We start from the raw sequence: 21,421 nt of genomic DNA, 5'->3' as shown, positions 1-21,421 counted from the left end.
ACCGCGGCTGTAAGGGTTAAAACTGCCGGAACCGAAGTTTACTTCGGTCCTGGCAGTGCAGCAGGGTCCCGGCTGTGTGATACAGCCGAGTCCCTGCCGCGATCTCGTGGGTGCACTGGGCAGCACCCACGAGAATAATGGACGAGTATAGACGTCCAGGTGCGGGAACGCCCGCCAACCTGGACGTCTATACTCGTCCGTGGTCGTTATCGGGTTAATGGAAGGATAGACTCATTACCCAATGCTAAATCTATACGGGAAAGAGCACCATGAGAACTAGAGTAACAGGAATATTGCAGCGTAACAGGGTTGCGCCTCCTCCACAAATCCACCCATCCCACCTCCCCCACAAATCTAGCAAAGCTCGTAGGGCCTGAGGCCCCCCAGACCCCCGCACCGGGAACCTATCCAACACAGGATGCATCAAGTTATTGAAGTCCCCAACCACAAAGAGCGGTGTATCAGGCAGGGAGGACAAGAAGGTAACCACCCTGCGTAAGACATCGCCCGAGTAGGGGGCAGGTATATATACCGCAACCAGAACTAGAAAGACACGATTAAAAGAACCATATAAACAAATAAACCTTCCTTCAGGGTCAATAAGACTAGATATACTGGTAAATAGGATACTATTATGTATGAGAACACTCACACCGCGAGAATGTGATGAAAACGTGGCGTGGAACATGTAACCAAACCACGGTTTATTCAATACATGTTTAGTCTCAGCCACCAAATGCATTTCAGTGAAACAGAAAATGGCAGGCTGGTGCGTTTGGAGCGCCTGAAAGACAGCAAGATGCTGGGTGGGATCATTAAGGCCATGCACATTCCACGCCACTACAGTTAGATCATTAGCCATAGTACAGTCATAAGGATATTAAAGACCACATACGGAGATCTGCCAGACCAAACAATGTATGAAAACATAGGGACAAAGGAGACGAGTTGCCACAGGACAGACTGAGGAGAGGACACCAGACTACAAAAACATCCCAGACAAACAACAAAAAACAACAACACAGCGCAACTTGCGACATGGGGGGTAAAGAAAAAGCCCATATAGCGTGAGCAGAGGGCGTAATTAAGCATAAGATAACACTTTTGCATCTTGCCCATATCCGAGAGAAAAACAGAAATATATAATGTGGGCATCAGGCAATAACAGAGAGCATCAGTTAAGCAAGGGCAAGCAAAAACAACATGGAAACATTTGCATAGACATACAGTGAGGCAATATGGCATGAAATTAAGCTAAATCTCTGGTAACATGAGAAAACATATACTGGCCCAGGTAGGCCGCATCAGGTCGTAGCAGGACCTCAAGTCTCATCAAGAGAGTCAAGTAGTAGCGCACTGGGTCTGCGCCTCATATCCGGGCAAGTAGAAACAAAATGAACTATTTTGCATAGGCTGACAACTAGATAATAAGGCACAAAATTATGCTAAATGACCGACAACAGGAGAAAACAGTGAGCGACCCAGGTAGGCCGCATCAGTTCACAGCATGACAGCCAGTCTCAGCAAGAGTGTCAAGTGTTACCGCGCCGGATCTGCGCCTCATGTCTATCCAACCACTCTGCTGCTGCAATCGCGGTGTCAAACATATGAGTGGTTCCTAGGGCAACCACCTGCAACCTTGCCGGATAAAACATGGAGTATTTCACATTCAAGGCCCATAGGCGACGTTTCACATCCATATATTTCGCCCGCCGTTTCTGTACTTCAGCAGAAAAGTCAGGAAAAATAGATATACGGTTCCCATCAATAGTTATGGACTCCAAGTCCCGAGCCTTACGAAGAATGATATCTCTGTCCTTGTAATGGAGCACTCGGATGAGGACTGCCCTAGGGGGGGCCCCCGGCAGGTGAGGACGGGTTGGCACCCTGTGTGCCCATTCCACCGCAAACAGGGGGGTCAGAGTCACTTTCCCAAAGGTAGATAGGAGCCATTTCTCAAAATAATCGCTAGGGTCACGACCCTCTGCTTTTTCAGGGACTCCGACAAGCCGCACATTGTTCCGCCGCAGGCGCTTTTCTAGGTCATCGGATTTGGCAGCTAAGGCGGTTAGGTTATTTACAACACGGTGCATATCCCTTTGAAGTGTGGGGATCCGATCTTCAAGTTCCCCCACCCGCTCCTCCACCGCACCAACTCTCTCAGTGACTTTCTGCATGTCATGTCTGATAAGATTGATGTCCTCACGTAGACCACCCAGCAACATCTTTACATCTCTGTTGCCCTTGGAGATAGCCAATAAAATGTCCTTCAGAGTGGGTTCTGCAGTAGGAGTCATAGCAGTAGTAGAGACCATAGCAGTGTTGTCCCTAGCAACAACAGGGGAACAGTCCACAGGAGGCCGCCTAGGAATAGACACCGCAGTGGTATTAGTCAGGGTAGCGGCACCTACAGCAACAGCAGGGGTATACTCCATAGGGAGCAGGTTAGGAGTATGTATCTCAGCAAGAGTGGTCAGGGCAGCGTCGGTCACAGCAGGGTCACAGTCCATAGGGAGCCGGTTAGGGGCATGCAGCACAGCAGTAGTAGTCAGAGCAGCGTCGCCCTTAGCAACAACAGGAGTACAGTCCATATTGAGTTGATCAGGGATTTGCATTACAGCAGCAGTACTCAAGGCAGCATCACCCCTAGCAACAACAGGGGTACAGTCCACAGGGGCCCGTGTGGGAGCACTTTGGGGAGTCTCTGTGGCCAGGGATGGTGAGGCAGGTTCCCCAGAGGCAGCCCGTAGCATGGGAAGCATGGTAGAGGAGTCCCCAGTGTAAGCGGCAGGCCCTCCAGCATACAGGGGGTTAACAGTGAATTGACCTGCACCATCTTCACATGCAGGCCCCGACTGTCCAGCGGCCGGGCCTGCAAGCTCCTCAGGCATCAAGGGCTCTGCTAGCCAGGCAGCTCCATCCAGCTCCGCGTCACTCCAGCTGCCCACCGGAGCCCTGTCAGCGGCGTCGGTAACTCGTGCGAAGCGCTACAGGCGCTCCGTGATCCCCGACACCTCCACGCAAGATGGCGCCGGCTTCCTCAGGGACTCGGCCCGCTGTCTTCCATTGCTCCCTGCTGCTTCCTCTGTCGGCGGCGTCCCGGCATTCCACCACCGCTCCACTCCAGGGACCCACAGCAACCAGCAGGTGGGTATGAAAACCGAAAATATAGCCTGATGCCCAGGATTAATTGAGGATTCTCGGCGGAGCTCCGTGCGACACGTCCGCTCACGTGCCGTGCGTGGCCACGCCCCCCGGTGATCAAATGTTAACCTTTCTTAAAGATACAACATTCTTATATACATAACATAGGGGATAATATACAATTACAGTAGAACAGATGCAGGGGGGCCCAGGGGACACTGTAAGGAGGCTGCCTGATTTGCACACATACACTACTCATCTATATACCGTCATGGCCATAAATGTTGGCACCCCTGAAATTTTTCAAGAAAATTAAGTATTTCTCACAGAAAAGGATTGCAGTAACACATGTTTTGCTATACACATGTTTATTCCCTTTGTGTGTATTGGAACTAAACCAAAAAAGGGAGGAAAAAAAGCAAATTGAACATAATGTCACACCAAACTACAAAAATGGTCTGGACAAAATTATTGGCACCCTTAACTTAATATTTGCTTGCACACCCTTTGGAAAAAATAACTGAAATCAGTCACTGCCTATAACCATCAATAAGCTTCTTACACCTCTCAGCCGGAATGTTGGACCACTCTTCCTTTGCAAACGTCTCCAGTTCTCTCTTATTGGAAGGGCGCCTTTTCCCAACAGCAATTTTAAGATCTTTCCACAGGTGTTCAATGGGATTTAGATCTGGACTCATTGCTGGCTACTTCAGAACTCTCCAGCGCTTTGTTGCCATCCATTTTTGGGTGCTTTTTGACATATGTTTGGGGTCATTGTCCTGCTGGAAGACCCAAGATCTCGGACACAAACCCAGCTTTCTGACTCTGGGCTGTACAGTGCGACCCAAAATCCATTGGTAATCCTCAGATTTCATGATGCCTTGCACACATTCAAGGCACCCAGTGACAGAGGCAGCAGAACAACCCCAAAACATCATTGAACCTCCACCATATTTCACTGTAGGTACTGTGTTCTTTTCTTTGCAGGCCTCATTCCATTTTTGGTAAACAGCAGAATGATGTGCTTTACCAAAAAGCTCTATCTTGGTCTCATCCGTCCACAAGACATTTTCCCAGAAGGATTTTGTCTTACTCAAGTTCATTTTGGCAAAATGTAGTCTTGAATTTTTATGCCTCTGTGTCAGCAGTGGGGTCCTCCTGGGTCTCCTGCCATAGTGTTTCATTTCATTTAAATGTCAACGGAAAGTTCGCACTGACACTGATGCTCCCTGAGCCTGCAGCGCAGCTTGAATATCTTTGGAACTTGTTTGGGGCTGCTTATCCACCATACGGACTATCCTGCGTTGACGCCTTTCATCAATATTTCTCTTCCGTCCACTCCCAGGGAGAATAGCTACAGTGCCATGTGTTGCAAACTTCTTGATAATGTTGCGCACTGTGGACAAAGGCAAATCTAGATGTCTGGAGATGGACTTGTAACCTTGAGATTATTGATATTTTTCCACAGTTTTGGTTCTCAAGTCCTCAGACAGTTCTCTTCTCCTCTTTCTGTTGTCCATGCTTAGTGTGGCACACAGACACACAATGCAAAGACTAAGTGAACTTTTTATCTGCTTTCAGGTGTGATTTTTATATTGCCCGCACCTGTTACTTGCCCCAGGTGAGTTTAAAGGAGCATCACATGCTTGAAACAATCTTATTTTTCCACAATTTTGAAAGGGTGACAATAATTTTGTCCAGACCATTTTTGCAGTTTGGTTGTGACATTATGTCTAATTAGCTTTTTTTCCTCCCTTTTTTGGTTTAGCTCCAATACACACAAAGGGAATAAACGTGTGTATGGCAAAATATGTGTTACTGCAATCCTTTTCTGTGAGAAATACTTCATTTTCTAGAAAAATTTCAGGGGTGCCAACATTTACGGCCATGGAAATGTAACCAAGAGAGAATGTGCTCAATTTTGTGGAATGTTCTTGTGATTGGTTGGGGTTTGAACACTCAGACTCTGTCCGATCAAAACTTCTGATGTCTCTAGCAGATATCCACTTTTTTTTTATGACAGTGCCCATATAAAAATATATGTTCTGTCTATATTTTTTTTTCCTACATCTGCATTTCAACAACACCTCCAAAAAAAAGAGGGTTTAAACAAAAAATGGTACAAAATACAGATTAAACATGGACAAAAATGGAGACATTACACTTACAATGTGTGCCTGAGCTGTACATGACATCTACCTGCTCTCTGAAATGCAGTGGTAACATCATATTCTTTGTTCTTGTCCAAGGTGCTGAAACTTCACTGATCAGCTCAGCTGAATTCCCTGGGGCGACAGCACATTCCTGATCCAACTTTATGTTACTAAATAGAAGATATATAGTTCCAGCTGCTGATACTAATGTCCTCCCTGAACTGTATCAGTCATTAATAAGACATTTCCAAGTCTTTGTTGGCCTGTGCAGTCTCACAAGGGCTTCACTGGCCAGCTCACAAGTTTTACTGTAATTCCTAGTTTTTACCACAAGAGGGAGCTGGCGTGTAGAATTTAACACCAGGCCAGGAACCATATGTTAAAAGTAGCTTGTGGAAGTCAAAGTATTTGGAGTATCTGCTGTTAGAGCAGCTGTCATGTACACAGCGCAGCTAGGCTTCTCTGGTATCGAGACCTCAATGTGACCATTTAACCCATAGTGTGCAAAGAAGTCAGAAGCACATAGTATAAGGGTCAAATGCATAGCCTGAGTTCTTTTCCTGCATTAGCCTTTGAAAAAAAAATGTCTAAGCTGCCAGTGTAATGAGCTGCTCTCCTGGTATATGCCAACGTACATGCCCTCATAACTGCACATTATACACAGCTACCTGAGAGTCAGCCTTGTAATGGTGAGTCTGTAATATTTTGTCTTTTACCCTGACCTTCACCACCCCTGCCCCATGTGTAGAATGAGTAGAAACAAAAGGAACACATGTCTTTTTTTTGGAAAGGACATCCACTGGTGACCTTATCCAGGTCTATTGGGGTCATGTCTGTGCTTTTGTAAGAAGCAACAGGTTTCTAAAAACAATTATCTTTAGGCCTGGAAGACATATCCTAAAGGAGGGGGATATTTAATACAAGGTCAGGATCAGGTGTTTTTGCAGGATACAATCTGTGGGTCAACGCAATGAATACAACAGTATTAACACGAGTTTTAATTGCAAAATTAATTGCAAAACAAACTATATCATGGGTATTAAAACTAAGGATGTATATAGGCATGAATATAATGCAGCTGGCTCACCCAGAATTTCCTATAGAGATAAAGATAATGCAACTGATTCCTCCAGAATATCCTATAGAGATAAAGGTAATGCAGCTGACTCCCCCAGAATTTCCTATAGAGATAAAGATAATGCAGCTGACTCCCCAGAATATCCTAAAGAGATACACATAATGCAGCTGACTCCCCAGAATATCCTATAGAGATAAAGATAATGCAGCTGACTCCCCCATAATCTCCTAAAGAGATAAACATAATGCAGCTGACTCCCCAGAATATCTTATAAAGATAAAGATAATGCAGCTGACTCCCCCATAATTTCCTATAGACATTAACATAATGCAGCTGACTCCCCTAGAATTTCATATAGAGATACAAATAATGCAGCTGACTCCCCTAGAATTTTTTAAAGATATATACATAATGCAGCTGACTTTCCTAGAATTTCCTAAAGAGATAAACATAATGCAGCTGACTACCTCAGAATGTCCTGTAGAAATCAAGATAATGCAGCTGACTCCCCCAGAATTTTATATAAAGATAATGATAATGCAGCTAACTCCCCCAGTATAGGATGATACTCAACTAAATGTCTTCTGTAGGTTAAAGCATTGGTGTCACTTAAAAAGTCTTTTGAAGTGTCACGGAGACAAGTCTGTTTATATCTGTCTTTTTATAGAGTCTATAGTATGTAATGTATAAAGACTAGTGAATAGAGTCTGTGGAGAATATTTTATATAGAGCTTAGTGTCCATAGAGTATAGACTATATTCTAGAGTCAGTATGTAGAGTCTAAATATATATATATATATATATATATTGAGTTTATACAAAATAATGTACAGAGTCTATAGAGTTGTTTTGGATGCGTTCCAAGTGACCGCTCTAGGTTGATGTCCTGAGCCAAATTAGACAATTAGTGCACGGAGAGAAAAAACTCACGCTGACACAAGATTAGGTCAAAATGGTTCTTTCTGATTTATTGTATTGTGTACACACAATATATATCCTTTAGTAGGGTATAGCACATTGTGTAAGCATTCTAACTGGTTAGCAGACTACTTTGCGTAAGCATTACATCATATTTTCTGTGCCACCCTGGTCACAGATGGCGTGATACAGGATGTAACCTCCATTTTAATGAAGAATGATCTTCATTTTACATCTATTATCCATAACAGAGTAAAATGTACAGAGAATAGTATATAGAGTATATTTTTATAGTCTTTATACAGAATCTATTGAGTATAGAGTATGTGAAGTCCATATACAGAGTCTGTTTATAAAGTCTATAGAATATAATGGATAAAGACAAGCTTATAGAGGCTGTGGAGAATATTGTATTTAGATCATATGTATATAGCTTTTATACAAAAGTCCATACATAGAGTCTGTATATAAGACTAGCTTATACAGTTTGTGGAGAATATTGTATATAGAGTATATGTATAAAGTCTGTATATAGAATCTATAGAGTATAGGGCAGGGTTCTCAAACTCAAATTATCTGGGGGCTACTGGAGATAGTGGCTGGGTGAGGCTGGGCCGCATGCGCCCCTCACATATAATGCCCCATCATGCACCCCTCACATATAATGGCCCCATCATGTGCCCCTCAGATATAATGCCCCCATCATGCGCCCCTCAGATATAATGCCCCCATCATGCGTCCCTCACACATAATGCCCCCATCATGAAACCCTCACATATAATGCCCCCATCATGCACCCCTCATATATAATGCCCCCATCATATGCCCCTCACATATAATGCCCCCATCATGCCCCCAGACAGATATGACCCCCATCAAGTAGGGCTCCCCAGTAGGTACACAGTCCCCCATATAGATATGACCCCCATTTGGTAGGGCTCCCCAGTAGGTACACAGGCCCCCATATAGATAGGACTCCCATTTGGTAGGGCTCCCCAGTAGGTACACAGGCCCCCAAAGAGATATGACCCCCATCAGGTAAGGCTCCCAAGTAGGTATAGAGGCCACAGATAGATATGATCCCCATCACTGATGTGGGTAATATATATCTGGGGGCCTGTCTACCTACTGGGGAGCCCTACCTGATAATCAGGTAGGAGTTCCCAATAGGTGTACAGGCCCCCAGATAGATATTACCCCCAGCAGGTAGGTTCCTATTTAAACAATTATGCCCCCTAAGGAGATAGGTTACCGTTAGCCCCTGGTGATTAGCAGCTTCTCCCTATTGAGTCATTAGGCGAGCACTGCTACAGTACTTACCAGTGGCGTTGCTACTGTTGCGGGCCACAAACTTTCGTTCCGCGGGCCGCAAATGGCCCCCAGGCAGGGAGTTTAAGACCCCTGGTATAGTTTATGCACATTCTATATATAAAGTCTATGGAGCATAATGTATAAAGACTAGATTATAAAACTACTCCCAGCATGCTCGGACAGCTGTTTGCTGTGGAGAATATTGTATTTGTAGTATATGTATATATATCAAAACCTGTCGAGAGGAAAAGTTGTCCATAGCAACTGTTACGTTCGTCTCTGTGCAGCGCCCCGGTCAGACATGCTGACCGGGAGCGCTGCACTAGTATCGCCGGCGGGGATGCGATCCGCGTAGCGGGACGCGCCCGCCCGCGGTGTCGCATCCCAATCTCCTCACCTGTCCCGTTCTCTGTCGGCTCAGTCCCGACGCGCGCGGCCCCGCTCTTCAGGGTGCGTGCGCGCCGGCTGGCTGAGATTTAAAGGGCCAGTGCGCCATTGATTGGTGCCTGGCCCAATCAGTACCTGCACCTGTACCTTGCCTATATAAACCCACTTCCCCTTCCTGTCATTGCCGGATCTTGTTGCCTTGTGCCCTGTGAAAGCGTTTAGTGTGTTCCCAAGCTTATGTTCCAGACCTTCTGCTGTTGCCCCCTGACTACGACTTTTGCTGCCTGCCCTGACCTTCTGCTACATCCGACCTTGCTCTTGCCTTGTCCCTGTGTACCGCGCCTGTCTCAGCTGTCAGCTGGGGTTGAGTCGCTATCGGGTGGAACGACCTGGGGGTTACCTGCCGCAGCAAGTCCATCCCGCTTTGCGGCGGGCTCTGGTGAAAACCAGTAACCCCTTAGACTCCGTTCCCCTGGTACGGCCCACGTCATCACCTCACTGACACAGAGGATCCACCACCAGTGTCCTCGTTGCATACCTATCCGGATCCTGACAGCAACCAATCAGATCACTTCTTTCATTTTTAACTAGGCCTCTGCAAAATGAAAGAAGCGATCTGATTGGTTGCTATGGGCAACTCAGCTACTTTTCCTCTTGACAGGTTATGATAAATCTCCCCCATAGTCTTCTTATAGAATCTATTGAGTATAGGGTATGTAGAGTCCATAAATAGATTCTATAGAATGTAATGTATAAAGACTAGCTTACATAGTCTGCGGGAACCTCTGGACAGGTTTTGATAAATCTCCCTCATGTATATATAATAGTATGTATGTCTCTATATACAATCTATAGTATAGGGTATGCACATTCTATATAGAGAGTCTATTAAGTATACAGAATAAGGGTATAGAGGGAGATTTATCAAAACCTGTGTAGAGGAAGAGTGGTGCAGTTGCCCATAACAACCAATCAGCTCACTTCTTTCATTTCTAAAGAGGCCTTTGAAAAAGGAAATAAACGATCTGATTGGTTGCTATAGGCAACTGCACCACTCTTCCTCTACACAGGTTTTGATAAATCTCCCCCATAGTGTCTAGAGCGGTGTATCCAGGGCACCTCCAGCTGTTGCAAAATTACAACTCCCTGCATGCCCAAACAACCTGTGGTTGGGAACCACTTGTCCAGAGAGTCTTTAAAGGGGTAGTCCAGTGGTGAAAAACTTATCCCCTATCCTAAGGATAGGGGATAAGTTTGAGATCGCGGGGGGTCCGACCGCTGGGGCCCCCTGCGATCTCTCTGTACGGGGCCCCGGCTCTCCGCCGAGATAGCGGGTGTCGACCCCCCGCACGAGGCGGCGGCCGACACGCCCCCTCAATACATCTCTATGGCAGAGCCGGAGATTGCCGAAGGCAGCGCTTCGGCTCTGCCATAGAGTTGTATTGAGGGGGTGTGTCGGCCGCCGCCTCGTGCGGAGGTCGACACGCCCCCTTCCAGCGGGCTGTCGGGGCTCCGTACAGGAGATCGCGGGGGGCCCCAGGGGTCGGACCCCCCGCGATCTGCAACTTATCCCCTATCCTTAGGATAGGGGATAAGTTGCTCACCACTGAATCACCACTGGACTACTCCTTTAAGGTAAAGTAGTGTATATTAAAGGGTTAGCCCAGTGCTGAAAAACTTATCCCCTATCCCCCGCGATCTCTTGTATGGGGCCCCGGCTCGCTGGCCAGATAGAGGGTGTCAAACACCGCACGAAGCGGCGGCTGACACGCCCCCTCAATACAGCGATATGGCAGAGCCGGAGATTACCGAAGGCAGCGCTCTGACGCCGTGTCAGACGCCGCTTCTTGCGGTGGTCAACACGCCCCCTTCCTGCGGGCTGCCTGGACCCCGTACAGGAGATCGCGGGAGGCCCCAGCGGTTGGACCCCCCCTGATCTGAACTGGATATCTCTTTTAAGTATTTTTTATAAAGTCTGTATAAAATATAGTCTATATAAAATAGTTTTGCAAACAGCTGGAGACACGCTGTTTGGAAAACACTGGTATAGTCTGTGGAGAATATTGTATATAGAGTATGGCCGACATTTATCATTGTCTTTAGACAGTTTTTTGTGTCTACAAAAGGCGCAAAAAAGGCGCAAGCAGGGTTTATTTGCGCCTTTTTTGTGCCTTTTGGTTTGAGTTGCAATCCACTGATTTTGGCAATGCACATGATATGGAAGGGTTTTAAGAACTGCGCCTTTTTGTGAAAAGGCGCAAAAAAGGCGCAAAGGCACTGAAAAGTCTCTAAAACTACACCAGCCCAGACTTAGCTTAGCTTTTTGGTGTATGTGAAGAGAGAAATTTCAGAAAATGTGACCTGCACAAAATGTATTAAATACTCTGCGACCATTTAATAAATCTGTTGCTACTACACATTACCAGCACACAAAAAAAGGTGTAGAAAAATGCTTCACTTACACTTACAATGATACATGCCGGCCATAGTCTCTATATACAATCTATAGTATAAGGTATGCACACTCTATATAGAGAGTCTATTAAGTATACAGAATAAGGGTATAGTGTCCAGAGTGGTGTTTCCCAACCAGGGCACCTACAGCTGTTGCAAAACTACAACTCCCTGCATGCCCGGACAGCCTACGGTGGAGGCACGCTTGTTGGGAACCACTGGTCCAGAGAGTCTGTAAGGTAAAGTAGTGTATATTAAGTATTTTTTTTATAAAGTCTATATAAAATATAGTCTATATAAAATAATAGTTTTGCAACAGCTGGAGACACGCTGTTTGGAAACAGCCTGCGTCAGTCCAGGCATGCTGTGAGTTGTACTTTTGCAACAGCTGGAGGCACCCTTGTTGATAACCACTGGTCCAGAGAGTCTGTAAGGTAAAGTAGTGTATATTAAGTATTTTTTTTTTATAAAGTCTATATAAAATATATAAAATATAGTCTATATAAAATAATAGTTTTGCAACAGCTGGAGACACGCTGTTTGGAAAACACTGGTATAGAGTCTGTGGAGAATATTGTATATAGAGTATATGTCTATAGTCTCTATATACAATCTATAGTATAAGGTATGCACATTCTATATAGAGAGTCTATTAAGTATACAGAATAAGGGTATAGTGTCCAGAGTGGTGTTTCCCAACCAGGGCGCCTCCAGCTGTTGCAAAACTACAACTCCCTGCATGCCCGGACAGCCTACGGTGGAGGCACGCTTGTTGGGAACCACTGGTCCAGAGAGTCTGTAAGGTAAAGTAGTGTATATTAAGTATTTTTTTTATAAAGTCTATATAAAATATAGTCTATATAAAATAATAGTTTTGCAACAGCTGGAGACACGCTGTTTGGAAACAGCCTGCGTCAGTCCAGGCATGCTGTGAGTTGTACTTTTGCAACAGCTGGAGGCACCCTTGTTGATAACCACTGGTCCAGAGAGTCTGTAAGGTAAAGTAGTGTATATTAAGTATTTTTTTTTTATAAAGTCTATATAAAATATATAAAATATAGTCTATATAAAATAATAGTTTTGCAACAGCTGGAGACACGCTGTTTGGAAAACACTGGTATAGAGTCTGTGGAGAATATTGTATATAGAGTATATGTCTATAGTCTCTATATACAATCTATAGTATAAGGTATGCACATTCTATATAGAGAGTCTATTAAGTATACAGAATAAGGGTATAGTGTCCAGAGTGGTGTTTCCCAACCAGGGCGCCTCCAGCTGTTGCAAAACTACAACTCCCTGCATGCCTGGACAGCCTGCGGCTGTCCAGGCATGCTCGGAGATGTAGTTTTGGAACAGCTGGAGGCACCCTGGTTGGGAACCACTGGTCCGTCCAGAGAGTCTGTAAGGTAAAGTAGTGTATATTAAGTATTTTTTTTTTTTATAAAGTCTATATAAAATATAGTCTATATAAAACAGTAGTTTTGCATCAGCTGGAGACACGCTGTTTGGAAAACACTGGTACAGAGTCTGTGGAGAATATTGTATGCTGGCATGCTGGGAGTTGTAGTTTTGCAACAGCTGGAGGCACCCTGGTTGGGAACCAATGGTTCCCACTGGTCCAGAGAGTCTTTAAGGTAAAGTAGTGTATATTAAGTATTTTTATATAATGTCTATATAAAATATGTAATTTTGTTTTTTAACCAGAACAGTTCCCCTGAGCACCACTAGGTGGTGACCTCACTCCAGCCTTGAGATGCCTTCTCACTCAGTATCTGTGGGAGGTTCAGGGAAGGGAGTGCCTGGAGAATCTTCTTGCAGCCTGGCATCTTCCTAGTGATGAGTCCCCTGCTGTCCCTATTGTAATGATCACATGTTCTGCTCACACCTGCGCTGGGCTTTATTGTCAGAAGCCTCAGAGGAGCTGGTGATCTGTGGATGAGAGAGCAGACCCCTCTGATGCCATCCTCAGCCAGGTGCCCAGGCTGGAGAGAAGAACACAACAAGAGTTTGGCAGGACTTGGAGATGATCTTGTAAAGTTTCTTATTTTTGGAAGGATTCTTGGGAAGATCCAGGGAAGCTGGAGACCTGATGAAGGAAGAAGCCCTGATGTTCTTACTGGATTAATGGCTTTATGATCTTAGCTTATAGAAAACAACTTAACATCTATTTCTGTTGAGTGTTGAAGTTTGCTGTGACTATTACTAACCTGATCTTGACTATAGTAGGAAACCAACTTTAAAAAATGAGTAATCAAAATGACCTGGAGATGCTGAATCCCAGTTGGTGTCCACCTGGATACTAGAGCTTGGCTTAAAGGGGCTGCACAACCAACATTGCCAGAAGGACTTTATTTATGCACTGGATTGTCAGTCTTGGAGGGAACATGGAATTCCATCAAAAACTTGGATGACCAATTGTTGGTGGCTGATAAGTGGAGGGACCTCCCAGCTCTGTAAGTGTTGCAGGCAGCTGCTGCCTGGCTCATTCTAAAGGGAGTGGTTACCTTGAGACCAGTCCTAACTACTGAGCACAGATCACACATCCCAAAAACCTTCGCAGAGTTTGCAGTCACACAAGCCTCAGCAGGTAAAATCCATCTTCTTCTCTTCTTTACCAACCAAAGCCTCCCAACACCTCTGTATAGATCAGCCTAGCATAGAACAGGAGCTAGGGGTTGGACTCCCCCCTTTTATTATGTGCCTCCCACTAAAGCAACATGAGCTGGGTCTTTAATGGGACTAAACACCAGGGCTAGAGCAGAACAGTCTGTGGACCTTATCCCTGAATTTCTCCACATCTTCTATAGACCTGCTGGACAGACACTGTAAGTATTTGATGCTCTTGTATGCCTATAGGTAAGCATTGACTTCTAGGCTCTTACCCATCCAGAATAAGAGTCCATAACACCTGGGGTGAAGTTATTAGCATGAATTCCATGTAAAACCCCCTTGATCTCCAATCCTCAGTAAACTTGTCTGAGGAGCTTACTTCTGCCCTCCTGTCAATCCAGAGGCAATAGGTAGAGGAATAGATTTCTACTATGTATCTGGAAGGCATCCCAGACTGTGACAGTGTAAAATATGAGCAGAGACCCTTCCTAACAGGACTGTTTGCTACATCCAGCTGTAACCTTACATGGAGAGTTAGAACCTATTAGCCCACAGCTTTTATGCTCCATCCACAATAATTACTCTTTTAATTAGATTACATGGGATGGGTGCAGAAGTTGTTATCCAGCTGCTCAGTATAGAGCTCATCCTGCCCATGTGGTTATGTAAGTGAATTATCCTGCAGGGATGGCTGCTCTGCATTCTATGCCAGGGTATCCCAACCAGGGTGCCTCCAGCTGTTGCAAAACTACAACTCCCAGCATGCCCGGACAGCCGAAGGCTGTCCGGGCATGCTGGGAGTTGTAGTTTTGCAACAGCTGGAGGCACCCTGGTTGGGAAACACTGTTCTATGTTAATGCCTGATTCACTGGGATGTGTGTCTGTCATTGCTACCTGTCATATTATTATGTCCTGCTATTGTGTACTGTTATTATAACTGCTACAGTTCTGTCAATATTATTACAACCATCACTATACAGTATTTATATTACTGCTGTTATTTCTAACTAATCATGGAAAAAACACTAAAAGGATACTTTTAATAGGTAATTAAGAAAAAATGTCATCAATGTTATCATTTCTAATACTATTGTTATTGTTGTTATTATTATTGTTATTATGCTTTTCTATCAATTTTATGAGTATTTCTGGTATATGTTTTTACTATGGTATTTTGCATTTTAATTCTCCGGGATGTGTCATTGCTACTAGTGATTTGAATATATTCCTACTAGTGTGTTCACTATTGGTGTACTCTTAATGACTATAATGCTGTCATACTATTATTACAACAACAACTATATTGTATACTACCACTATAACTGAGAAGTGTCATCACTTCTAGTGAGTTTATTTTATGCACACTAATAAGAGTAGTATTAGTATACTATTATTATACTATTAATATTCCATTTATTATACTGTTAGGATCACTTATAACTTCTATAGTTCTGTTATCGGATTATGATTCAAACTATTGTTGCACTGTTGTTATACTACTACCACTATTAATAATAATAGTAACAATAATAATAATAGTAATAATAATAATAGTAATAATAATAATAATAATAATAATAATAGTAATAACAGTACTAATACTATCACCAGTAGAAATGACAATACCCAGTGCATCATATGATCATATGTTATCCTATAGTTATAAAGAAAACTATATAACAATAGTATAATGAGACTTGTAATATTAGTATGAAAACAGAATTATAGTAGTTATGATAATAGAATAATAAAATGATAATGATATTACTAGTAGCAATGACAGAAAAATCTTAATGAATCATATTAAAATAGTATTCTATCACAGAAACAATAAAAAGTATATAGTAGTAGTAGTGATAGTAGGAGTGATGATGATGATAATAAAAATAATATTATTATTTATAGTGGTAGAAGTAGTTATAGTAGGAGTACTGATATAATAATAATAATAGTAATAATAATAGTAGAAGTAGTGATAGCAGGAGTACTGATATAATAATTAGAGATGAGCGAACTTACAGTAAATTCGATTCGTCATGAACTTCTCGGCTCGGCAGTTGATGACTTTTCCTGCGTAAATTAGTTCAGCCTTCAGGTGCTCCGGTGGGCTGGAAAAGGTGGATACAGTCCTAGGAAAGAGTCTCCTAGGACTATATCCACCTTTTCCAGCCCACCGGAGCACCTGAAAGCTGAACTAATTTATGCAGGAAAAGTCATCAACTGCCGAGCCGAGAAGTTTGTGACGAATCGAATTTACTGTAAGTTCGCTCATCTCTAATAATAATAATAATTAATAATATCATATCAGTACTCCTACTTTCACTACTTCTTCTACCACTATTATTATTTTTATTATCATCAGTACTCCTACTATCACTACTACTTCTACTACTACTACTACTATTTACTTTTTATTGTTTCTGTGATAGAATACGATTATAATATGATTCATTAAGATTTTTCTGTCATTGCTACTAGTAATATCATTATCATTTTATTCTATTATCAGATATCAGATACTATAATTCTGTTTTCATACTAATATTACAAGTCTCATCATACTATTGTTATATAGTTATCTTTATAACTATAGGATAACATTATTATCATCACCCTTTGTCACTATGTATGTTCATATGATGTCCTGGGTATTGTCATTGCTACTGGTGATAGTATTAATACTGTTATTACTACTACTATTCTGTTTATTCTTACTACTTCTATAACCACTCTTAATAATATTGCAGGTATTAAGAGTTTTGATATTTATTTTATTTATAACTATATAAAAAAATAGGTAAGATTTATAATAGTTTTATACTTAGAACTATTACTATCACTTCTTAAAAGTCTTAATAGTTGCAGTATTATTCATGTAAGGCCAATAAGAGACAGGTGGAGAATATCGAAAAGGCCACTAAAGAACCTACCCATAATGTAATACTGATAGTAGTATTAATATTATTTGTATCCTGACTTTGATGATTGATGTAACTCTTAGTCCTATGTCAATAGTCTATGCATTCACTTAAGGAAACACTTAGCGGACAGGACATCATATCGTACTGTAGTATAAGGATCTCAAATTGATTATTGCTTTGCAGTACAGCAAATTGGAGAATTATCAATATGGTATCAGGTTCGCCTTCCCCACTCACAATAGCATTGCATAAGTCAGTGCTTCCCAACCGGGGTGCCTCCAGCTGTTGCAAAACTACAACTCCCAGCATGCCCGGACAGCCGCAGGCTGTCCGGGCATGCTGGGAGTTGTAGTTTTGCAACAGCTGGAGGCACCCCGGTTGGGAAACACTGACATAAGTAATAGCATTGAGTGGGATTTAGTCGTCCATTTCAGCTTTAGACTAATGTCTTTTCAATGACTACGGATGTAGCACCTGCCTTCTTGACTTAACTCTTTGATCACCCTCCGAGCTCCAAAGTGTCACCTGCAGTCCTATGTAAAAATCACTGTGAACACTGATACCTTCGCTTGATGAACTCGCATAGACATGTGCTGTGATGGTGCCCAAATCCGCTCACCTGATAAAGAGCCGGTCACCCAATATTAAATTGTATTGTAGGCTCTGCTAGCATGCTGGGAAATGTTAATGGAATGGGCGCAACCTGGGGAAACCCACGAGTGATGTGATTCCCTGCGGAACACGTTGGTGCTACATAGACGTATTGGGTATAATTGACGTGCATGGCGGTAAGATTCTACTGTAAGCCTTCTTTTATAGTAAATAAAAAAAAATAAGAGATCAGACTGGACGCCTAGTACTAGACCTGAGCCCGCAAAGTAATTGCCTTCATTATTGCAAAGGGATTTGGGTTTGGAACTGGAAAAAAGTGCAGATTCATTTCGGAGATTTGGATCAATTAGCTGGAAGGAGCATTTTTGTACATAAACCAAATATATCCACAGGCCGAGAACAGATGGAATGTTAATAACTGTCTGCTTCCTGCGCTCACCTCCTGCATTGGTTTTATGTTCCTTAATTAGGATTATTCAAGTCCTCAGGTCAGGGATTGACCATCCTACTGACCGTTCACAAGGGACACAAATTAGAGTCCCCCCCCCCCCCCCCCGGGGGCAGCAATGAGCTTTGTTTAGACAAGACTGGGTTTTCTCTATAAAATATATTGGTATCTCGTCACCCTTTTCATATCCATCATGCTAAAACTATGATGCAGCGTCCAGAGGAAAAGATATGAATCTATTTCAGAGCAGACATAGCTTCTTTTTTCCCCATTTAATTAATTAATTAATTAATAATATTTGTTTGTTTTTAAACATGCGAAAATAATATTTTGCATAATCACTTGTTTGTACATTGACTTTTTATTAGTATCTGGAATATTATCATGTAGTTATTGATTTTTAGTTTTGTATCATTAAAGGGGTATTCCAGGCAAAAACTTTTTTTTTATATATCAACTGGCTCTGGAAAGTTAAACAGATTTGTAAATTACTTCTATTAAAAAATCTTAATCCTTCCAATAGTTATTAGCTTCTGAAGTTGAGTTGTTTTCTGTCTAACTGCTCAATGATGACTCACGTCCCGCGAGCTGTCCAGCTCCTATGGGGATATTCTACCATCATGCACAGCTCCTGTGACGTGACATCATCATTGAGCAGTTAGACAGAAAACGTCAGAAGCTAATAACTATTGGAAGGATTAAGGTTTTTTTAATAGAAGTAATTTACAAATCTGTTTAACTTTCCGGAGCCAGTTGCTATATAAAAAAAAGTTTTTGCCTGGAATACCCCTTTAAGTTAGGGCTTTTAAGGAATTGCCCAGGAAACACTGTAGTGCAGCAGTCTCCAAACTGTGGACTTCCAGGTGTTGCAAACTACAACTTCCAGCATGTCCAGACTGCCATTGGCTGTCCGGGCATGCTAGGAGTTGTAGTTTTGCAACAGCCGGAGGTCCACAGTTTGAATGTCACTGCTGAAAAGGCATAAAACGAAAAAAGAAAAGAGAAAAAAATTAATTAATTTTAAAAAAGCGTGGGTCAGCTCACCCCCATGTGAATATGAGACACAGAGCCATCAGTGGGGTAGTCATGGACAGACGATAGGCCAATTCCTATGTACATATAAGGCAGCTATCCAAGAACAGTACATCCATCTACCTGAAAAATCATTACAACTATGAAATGTATTGTCATCTTAAAATGCAGTATGAAAAAATAGACATCTTCTAAAACTAAAGAAAAAAACAGACTCGTTTCAAGCCCTACATTAGGCGTGAAACGTGTTAATGTTTTCCCCTTGTTAGATGATTGTTTTAAGAGACATGTCTATTTTTGTCACACTGCATTTTAAGATGAATTAATACATTTTAGGGGAACTGGATATCCTGTTCTTGGATTGCTGACTGCTGTAAAGGGTATGCAGATTTGCAGTATGTGAACGTACCCTAACATTGCATGGAAAAAAGTGGCAAGCAACTGTACAAGCATAGCCAGATTTCAGGAAGTAGTAGCAAGGTTGTTTGCAACTTTTTTTTCCCCATAGGGACATTCTGAAATCTGAGTATCACAGTGTATTATGTGTGATTTAATATAGGTGTGTAGGTGTAGCTAGGTTCATTCTGCTGTTCTGCTCCAACTCCTTCAGGGTCCGTTTGGCTCTTTAGTTGCGCTTAATGAACTTTAAATGGGTTGGATCACAACTGATACCACCAGGTCCTGACAGATATCATTGACTTGAATGGGGCCATCGGGTGTCTGGTATCTTACAGGAGGGGAGCAGAGATAAAAAAAAAAAAAAATAGGACATGCAGAATATGTTTTAATGTTTAACGCCTGTCCTTCTGACAGACTGACCAATGGAGCTTCCTTTAGTGGAACACATTGGCAGTGTGAATAAGCCCTAAGCCTACTGCAGTGTTTTCCAACATGTTGGCACACCAGCTGTTCCAAAACTACAACATATTGAGAGCCACAGGTTGGAAAACACTGGTCTATGGCATTACCTCATGTAATTCCTAATGTACAGATAGTCCTGTTTGTTAAATTACCAATTTGCCTCCAGTTCATCTTGAAATGCTGCTAATATTAAATGCAATTTTATGTCTCAAAGTTCATATTTATATAAATGGGAAACTGTATAAAATAAATGCAGGGCTCACGTGCTGTGTTGTCCAAATTTGGGGAGATCTGGTAGTATATGCGGTGTTACACTTATCCTGTGCTGACTTAGGCCATATGGAATTGCTCAGCTTGGTATGTTCTTTCCACTCTTTGCACACTGGCACAGTTGCTTAACTAGGAAAAATAATTTGACGTTGGGCAGCCGTGCGTAACTGCATCTTCGTAATGTTGTATACGTGGATGAGAAGTTCTTTTCCACCAGCCTAACGTTGCCACTGGATATAATAATAATTCTTTATTTATATAGCGCACACAGATTCTGCAGTGCTGTATACTCAAATTAATCCCCGTCCGTATTAGGGCTCACAATCTAAATTGACCTATCGGTATGTTTTTGGAGTTTGGGAGAAAACTGGATTAATTGGAGGAAACCCATGCAAACCCAAGGAGAACATACAAATTCCTTGAAGATGTTGTCCTTGGTGAGATTTGAACCTAGGACCCCAACGCTGCAAGGCAGCAGATATAGGATATAAGCATCATATAATGTTTCACACTAAGGGGCCATAGTAATATACCAAATTGCCCACAATAGAAAAATCTGGTTGGCACTAACTGTATAATATGCCATAGAAAGTATTGCAACAGACTCACCAACGGTGCTCAATGGTTATAAAGGTAGTAGTCTTCAAAGGTTTGTAAGAAAGGAGTTTCCACAGCAAGTTTTCTTTATTGCTTCTTATATTCTTATATTATATATAATATTCTGATCCTTGTCCGTTGTTGATCTGTCTTATGTTGTTACAATCTATCTTGTCCGTTGTTACAACTGGAGCAATAAAGAAAACTTACAGTGCCGTGGAACTTCTCACACAATAAAACTTCCGAGCGGAATCTGGCAGAAAGATTCTGCTCGGAAAAGCAGTTGCAGCAGAGTCCCATTATCATCAATGGTATTCTACTGCACCATGCACACCATGGTGGAATTTCCATGGCAGAAACATATGCTGTGGAAATCCCGATTCTAACCTCTGCCAAAAGAATTCACTTGTCAATTCTTTCAGCAGAATCTGCTTGAAAATGCATTGCTGTCTATGACGTCGCATTTCCGAGCAGTTCTAGCTATTTGTGGAATGTTCGCCTGTGTTTTCCGGTCGGATATTCCGCCGTGTGAACATGGCTTTACAAGCCTTTCAGCCGACCAGATTGTTTTTGGGAAGAATAAAATTTATTTTAAAAAAATCAAACAAAAAACAAACAACTT

The 21,421-nt window shown here is 42.4% G+C and overlaps 1 protein-coding gene across 1 annotated transcript in view; it reads left to right on the top strand.

Moving 5' to 3' along the window:
• Positions 1–21,421, top strand: part of LOC130273220 (sodium channel protein type 4 subunit alpha B-like) — a 488,856-nt gene that overhangs the window by 46,722 nt on the left and 420,713 nt on the right. Inside the window, exon 3 of the mRNA XM_056519644.1 lies at positions 13,153–14,035. The gene's annotated coding sequence lies outside the window, so the exon portion shown is untranslated. The remainder of the gene's footprint in view (positions 1–13,152; positions 14,036–21,421) is intronic.

Source organism: Hyla sarda, chromosome 5, assembly GCF_029499605.1.
Source record: "Hyla sarda isolate aHylSar1 chromosome 5, aHylSar1.hap1, whole genome shotgun sequence".
In the NCBI taxonomy this organism is placed as follows: domain Eukaryota; kingdom Metazoa; phylum Chordata; class Amphibia; order Anura; family Hylidae; genus Hyla; species Hyla sarda.
Note: the sequence above shows the minus strand (reverse complement) of the source record. Positions and strands in the feature narration are given on the sequence as shown.